A 7,010-nucleotide genomic window follows, 5' to 3' on the forward strand; every position below is an offset into this window, starting at 1 on the left:
AGATGTATTGTAAAGAGTCCGTTTCTAATCGGTTCGATTTCATTCGGTTTTTACCTTCGCGGCATCGGTCGCTCTCTCGATCTCTTATTATTAATTACCTTCCTTTATATCAACGCGTAACAATCGATCGTCTTGATTAAAATATCTAAATAATAGACAGACATAATGAGTGATATTGAGTAAGGCAGTACTGAGTCAGCATCAATTTGTACGCGTGTATGTGTTACACCGCTGCATCGGCTACACGTAAGTGATGACTATTGTGTTCAAAGTTTAGTTTTAAATGTTATCTTCGTCGCTGTTTTATTTCCTAACGGACAATCATTGAAGTCTTTCTATCTTGATATTGTGTTCGATTTCAATAACCGCTGCCCACTGCTATAGTATGAAAGTCTATTTGCATATATTGCAAGATAAAGTAGAAAAAGCAAGAAAAAGAGTGTATGTAATTGATGGTGATACTGAAAATACTTAATTTTACTAATTAACGATCGATCAATAAATGGAACTGTGTGCCAGAGTCCCAATATAATTAATTAAGTGTATTATCGTTTCAAGACGAATTTCCTTTTACATCGAACCAGTTCGCGTCGCGGAATCAATTCATAAAGCAGTAATCGAAAATCTTGATATGTATATCTGTAAGGAAATCAATAACGAGACGAGTTAATGTTAATTGCTGCCCACTACCCGGTACTGTAGTAATAAGAATACATTACATTGCGCGCACGCAACTCGGGTTGTGCGGAGCGCATGCGCGCACCGGACGTGTATAAATTGCTCAATTTGGTCTGGAGCAAACGGCATATTAAATTATTATCGCGTATCATGTATGTGCGTTGTTCGGCTACCTTCATACGCTCGCCGCCGCGGGGCTGCTTGCAGCGCAAATGTAAATGACTATTACTGTAATACCAGACTAATGATACCTATGATTTGTTAGAGACTTGCTGAGTGCACATTAAATATTTCAATCTCAAACATTTATTTACAGTAAATGATTTTGATTGGTGTAATTCAATGGTTTCCATGACAGAAAAATGTTTTGTTTGAAATTCGTCACACATTTATGTTGACTGACACCAACTTAACTATTAGTGTGGAGTCAAATCACTTTTGGTACTAGAAAAGAAAACATAAATTACTAATTTATAGCGATTCTACAACGAATAGAACAGTTAATCAGCCATAAACGAAGTTCGTTATCCCTTTATTTGGGCATGCACTAAATCGCAAGCAATATCACCAAACTGCTAACAGCATATAATGTTACTTTAAATGTTCTCGTTTAGGGCATGTTTGTAATTTAAGATTGCAATTATCGATACAGTTACGCAACAAGCTATTTGTGTCGCGACGTTTAGCATAACACCTGACGTTTACACGTCATTAGGCATAATATGACCGCGTGTTTTCGTACATTTTTGTCATTTGACACTTAATTGGCTGTAAGGACGCGGTCCCATTGGCAACGTAGATTAGTGATTGAAAACTTCAGAGGAACATCTTAGTAGAGAGAATGGACATGCATGATTAATTAAGATTATAATGAACCATTATGTGTATTTCAACAATAAAGTAACTATATCAAAAAGCACCATCAGCTGTGGGTCACTGATGTTCTAAATACTGTTTTTTGGTTCTCCGCCAGCCGCAAAGCTTACAAACAAGGCTTTCTACTGAGTCGTTAGACTATTTATGACAAGTATTTGCGTTAATAGTTATTAAAGAAAAGTAGCATAATGTTCTACAGTTTATACTGTCGAATTTACCTACTTAATAAAATATTCCTAGGGGTTTACTAGCTGCGCTGATCATAATTTCATGTAAAACTTGTCGATAGCTAGCCGGTTAAATCTTGTTACGGATCAAGGAGTGTGGGGCTAACGGAAGATGCTGGCAATTATGAAATGTGTATTTTATTCAAATCAATTGATTATAATCTACTAATTGATGCAGCAAACTTGTGTCTAGCGATTAAATTACATGTTTAGGAATATTAACACTAAGGTAGTTATATATTTTATTTCAAATGAACAGTAAGTGGTGTAATCTAACTAGTCTCATATCGAAGCCTCTCTGCAAGAAGGCTATATTCGCAACAGAAGTAAGCTAAACTTCATTTTTAGAATGTCGTTGTGCCTGAAATTATGGTACTATATATATTGCTATTTCGCTAAAGTTTTAGTGTTCCTGAGCATTGAAAAAGCAACCAACATCACTTCATTATATTCTAGTATCACCGCGCCCTTATGATCGCACCATAAGCGTTTTAGCGTTACTTTGTATCCAGTTTATTCCTTACAAAGTGTCAATTAATGATCTACTTTATTGTTTTTGTTAAAAGCATGTTTATACTAAACTATTAAATGTCTGCGTCATTAAATTCTCAAACGTGTAAACAAGATAACTGTGAGAGTTTTTCTAAAGGCGTATTTACTATCTGATTATAAAAACTAATTAGTCGCGACATATTAACTGTATCTTGATATTTATAAGAACGTGGCCGCACAAATGTGAAACAAAATTACTTTATCTTTACTTTTTTAAATGTTTTAATTCATTAAGATGCGTAAAAAAGTCCAATTTGTAAATATAGAGCAAATTGCTAAGGACGTGCTATGGATTATTCATGGACACAATTTGCAAAGGCAAAAAAGTTACTTATCTATTAGAACTACAACATTTCCAGTTTTTTAAAGTTGTATTCTTGCAGAGCATCAGTGGTTGTGAAAACAAACAAAAAAATGTTCGAGCAATCCTTTTATAATTATTTCTTGATTTTCTTTTGTTTAATTTATTCATGTCTCACGGCTCAGCAAGGGTCTCCTAACAACAAATACTTCTATTAAATAAAATGTTTTTACTAAGCCTCATATTTGGTTCAGGCAACATTTATAAGCAAATTTTCGGTAACAAACGAGACAAGTAAGTACACTTGCCTTTACTTTCCAAAGCTTACGAGGAAGCAACCAATTTTCCTCAAACTTTTTGGTACAGTTCGAACGTGATGCAATTCCAAAAAGAAACTAATTAATTACACTATCGGCGGCAACAGAGTGCAACACGATAGTATCAAACAGTGGACATTGTAAGTATCAAGACTCAACCAGGTACATATGTATTATGTGTATTATGTACATACAAATGGGAAACGTTACGAATCCGAATCTAATTTCATTTGAATGGTTGAGCAAAAAAGTCGATCGCATACGATTGTCGGCACTTCAGAGAACGATATCAATAGTCATCGGGCGAATGACGTGTTCGACTCGGAATCGAATTAATTACTCGTACAGTTAGGGGCAAGAGGTGAACAGGTGGATTTTTTTTCTTTTTTTCGTATTCGGGTGTCGTTGTTGTGTTGCAACTGTTATTAACGGCTAGTGTGAAAAGTATTGAAGTGATTACGTTTTAGTAAAGAACTTGATATGGAGTAGTTTCACTGATTAGTACCCTCGGTAAATGTCTATGGATAGGAGTAGAGAGCAATACTATACTATAATATCATGTGTGGTAGATAGATAGGTACTGTAGAAATTCTGACTTTTTACGTACAAATAAGAAAATTATAATATTTTTATTGCCTTGTCGAGTGTAACCGACGGCTCGGATACATTCACAAATAATAGTAAATCTTTGTCGGCATAAAAGTGAATATTGTACGAACTTAGGATTTTATAATTTATACATTAAGTAAAAGGTCTTGATGGTATCCCATTTTTTTTTCAAATAAAAAACTTCCATTTCATCCTAATACATACTGGTGTTCGATAATTACCAAAACTAATTAAGACATAAAATCAAAGTAAAAATGTTCCTAATTAATAAGATTTCATATCTAAATCAGAGATAATCAGAAATAACTCAGTTTGAACGCGATCTGTGTTGCACGTCCGTAGCGCGCGCACGCCCGAACATTAGACATCAACGAACACCGTGATTCCATCGCATATCTTGTCAAGAGCGTTTTCGTATGTATTGCTTTAAACTATCTTTATTATAATATTTTAATCGTAAATCTATATTCATTGGCATATTTTTGTGTGTACTAACATTTATTTTTATAAAATTTATTAAAAAAATGTTTGATTACATAAAAAAATTCAAAAAAATAAAATTTAAATGTGAAACTTTATTTTAATCCTAAATGCTCTAGGCTGTATGTATGTTAGGTATTTTATTTCGAGCGATGACACGTTAAGTAGAAAATATAATACTATGAAAATTTAGATTATGTGACATTATTGAATATGTATGAATAAAATTAAGGTGAATTTGATTTATACGCGAATAACTTTAAGTCACCGTAAAATATAAAATTACTTGACAGCTTTGCCTAAATAATAAAAATCGGTAGGTGTAACTTGATACTTGCTTATCTATTAATAATTAATTTACAATCTATCGTGATTATGTAAGTATAGGGGCCAGTAGCATAGTTTATGACTAATGTCAGATACTCAATGTTTTAAACAAACTGAAATATGAAAACAGGTGTCAGAATACAATCTGATAAATTATCTAGTATCTATCAAGATATTCAGAAGTGGTGAAAACTGGCTTAAAATTTATTGAAAAGAACATGAAGCTCTACCTTTTTAAAACTCAATATCAATGTAATGCACTGAAATACCTTACCTATTAAAATTCATTTCTTAAACATATATTTCGATCGAGTAAACTGAAAGCATATTACTTGAACCAAGTCCGAAACTTAAAAAAGGAAGGAAATCAGCATTATATTCCTTTGCTTTACGTTAACTAATAAAAAAATAACAAGGAAACGTCGTATTTACTTTAAGAAATTTCCTTCAAAACCTTTATCATTCGCGAATGAATCAATGAAGGAAAAAGACTGAGTAAACAAATTAGACAAGTATCCATTGATGTGAAATCTCTAGTACTTAGTGTAACTAGAGCATGACCACTTGCAAACACTTCATGTTTCGCTCAAAATAAACTCATTTAGGTAGGTACAGCTCCGGTTTATAGTAATCAACTTTTTATATGATTTTTTTTGCTGAATGAAAGTAAATTATTTACTTGCTTGATCTTTTTGGGAGCCATTCAAGTAAACAATTTTTTGCTATCTATTTTTATTGTTTTTTTTGCTGTGGGTGCAATATCAAACGTTTAGATAAGATGCGAATTATGTATTGATAATTACAAATTGTAGAGTTTTTTATTACTCGCTAAATCATATTTTCTTTCTTCCGCTTGCATATGACAAGCGTAAGTACTACATATTTTACAGAACACACCTTTACCTGAGCCCTGTAAATTACTAAAATATGTATATACGTAACTATATTTAATAAAAAAAACTAGTGGTAGATTCAGTAATTGTAGCGACTATCATAAGTTATATAACTTTTGACTTATTTTGATTTTGAAACAAGATTTTTGAGGTGTGATGTGAGGTGGTTTTGCCACACAATTAAAAAGCCACTAAGAAAAAACACTGCCTATAAAAATCAGTATATCTTCATTGTTCCTCTGTGTTATTTTAAAACAGCTTGTTTTAATTGGAGTCTTAATGTTTTGCAATATAAGGGATTAGGAGAATGAATTTTTTAATATCGTTTATAGGCCAGGAGCGGGGTGCTGCTCGCGCCATCTGTTGAGCTACATTTAATAATAGCGGTGTCCCGCGGAGGTATTGTCCGCGGTAATTTGTAGCTTACATCACTGCCCAAAAACACCCAAATAAATAATAACGTTATTTATTTTAATGAAATATCTGCCCTCAGCGAAGGTAACAAGGGAGGGCGCTATTGTACGAGTACCTGGAGTCCCACTGAGATATCGTGTTATTGCTGTAATTTAAAATCACGTAATCATTACTCAACAACTCCAGTACTTCCATTGTGACACTGTAAATAGGCATTTTTTCCTGTAACAAATATAACACAAAGTCTTACGAAAAGTTGCGATTTTTTACGAAACATTAAAATGTTTATATAACCGTATTACTTCAGAGAACTGTAAAAACTAAGCCGACGCAAATGCTGAGCGTGTCACCAAGCGGATGTGGTACACGAGTTTTTCTGATAAGAACCATACAACGCTAATAAGAGGAATGTTGTTCCAACTACAAAGTACCGATTTAATTCTAACGAAGTGAATAAATCGAACGAGATCATGCGTACAAAAACGTTTTGTGGCGGATCGACACAGGTAAATCTCGCAAAAACCGTATTGCGTGAGAAAAGTTAGTCGATAAAAATATATTAAATTAATCACGAGCGTTCGTGCTGCGGATGAAAATAAATGTTTGTAAAAATAAAAGTGTGAGAGGCGCGGCGGCTGCGCGAGCGCCAATAGCACGCGGGCGCCGCGCGGTCCGCCCCCGCGCCTGCGCCGCCCGCCACTTACCTCCATGCGACTTTTTACTCTAATCATTACCTACGTTCCGTATGTCATATTAATTAACTTCATTATTTTAGGCGCGCCTAATTCTGTTCCGCTACGTTTAGGCTCTTAATTGGTGATGAGCCACTGTAGTGCCTACATGGGAATATGAGATTAATTAATTTACGCTTAACTTTCAGTAAATAATAGGAAAAGTGTTTTGTTGCACGCAATTACCTTTTTTTGAGTACCAATCTAGCCATAGAAACTTAGGATAATAAAGACATATTAAATAATGAAGAAGCCTGACAGTTATAAATATAATAATTGCTTTAAATCTTAAATATTAACATTTTAAATTAATGTAGTTAAATAAAAAAAATATTACGTATAATAGAATATCTTCATCTTTATACTAACACTTTTAAGTTGTAAAGTTCAAAACAACCTAATATTTAACACCATCATACAAAACAGAAATAAATACTTTGAAAAACAAAACGAAGTGCCCACTTGGTCCGCACGACACAACGTCGCAGCGTGACGCGTATTAAATTAAAAGCGACGACATGTGTTTTCCTTCCCACAGGAAAATACATTAGCCGAAACATTTCCCGGGTGACGTCCATCCCTCTCGCACACGCGCTCGGTGTAAC

Source organism: Anticarsia gemmatalis, chromosome 2 (genome assembly GCF_050436995.1).
Source record: "Anticarsia gemmatalis isolate Benzon Research Colony breed Stoneville strain chromosome 2, ilAntGemm2 primary, whole genome shotgun sequence".
NCBI classification, from domain to species: Eukaryota; Metazoa; Arthropoda; class Insecta; order Lepidoptera; family Erebidae; genus Anticarsia; species Anticarsia gemmatalis.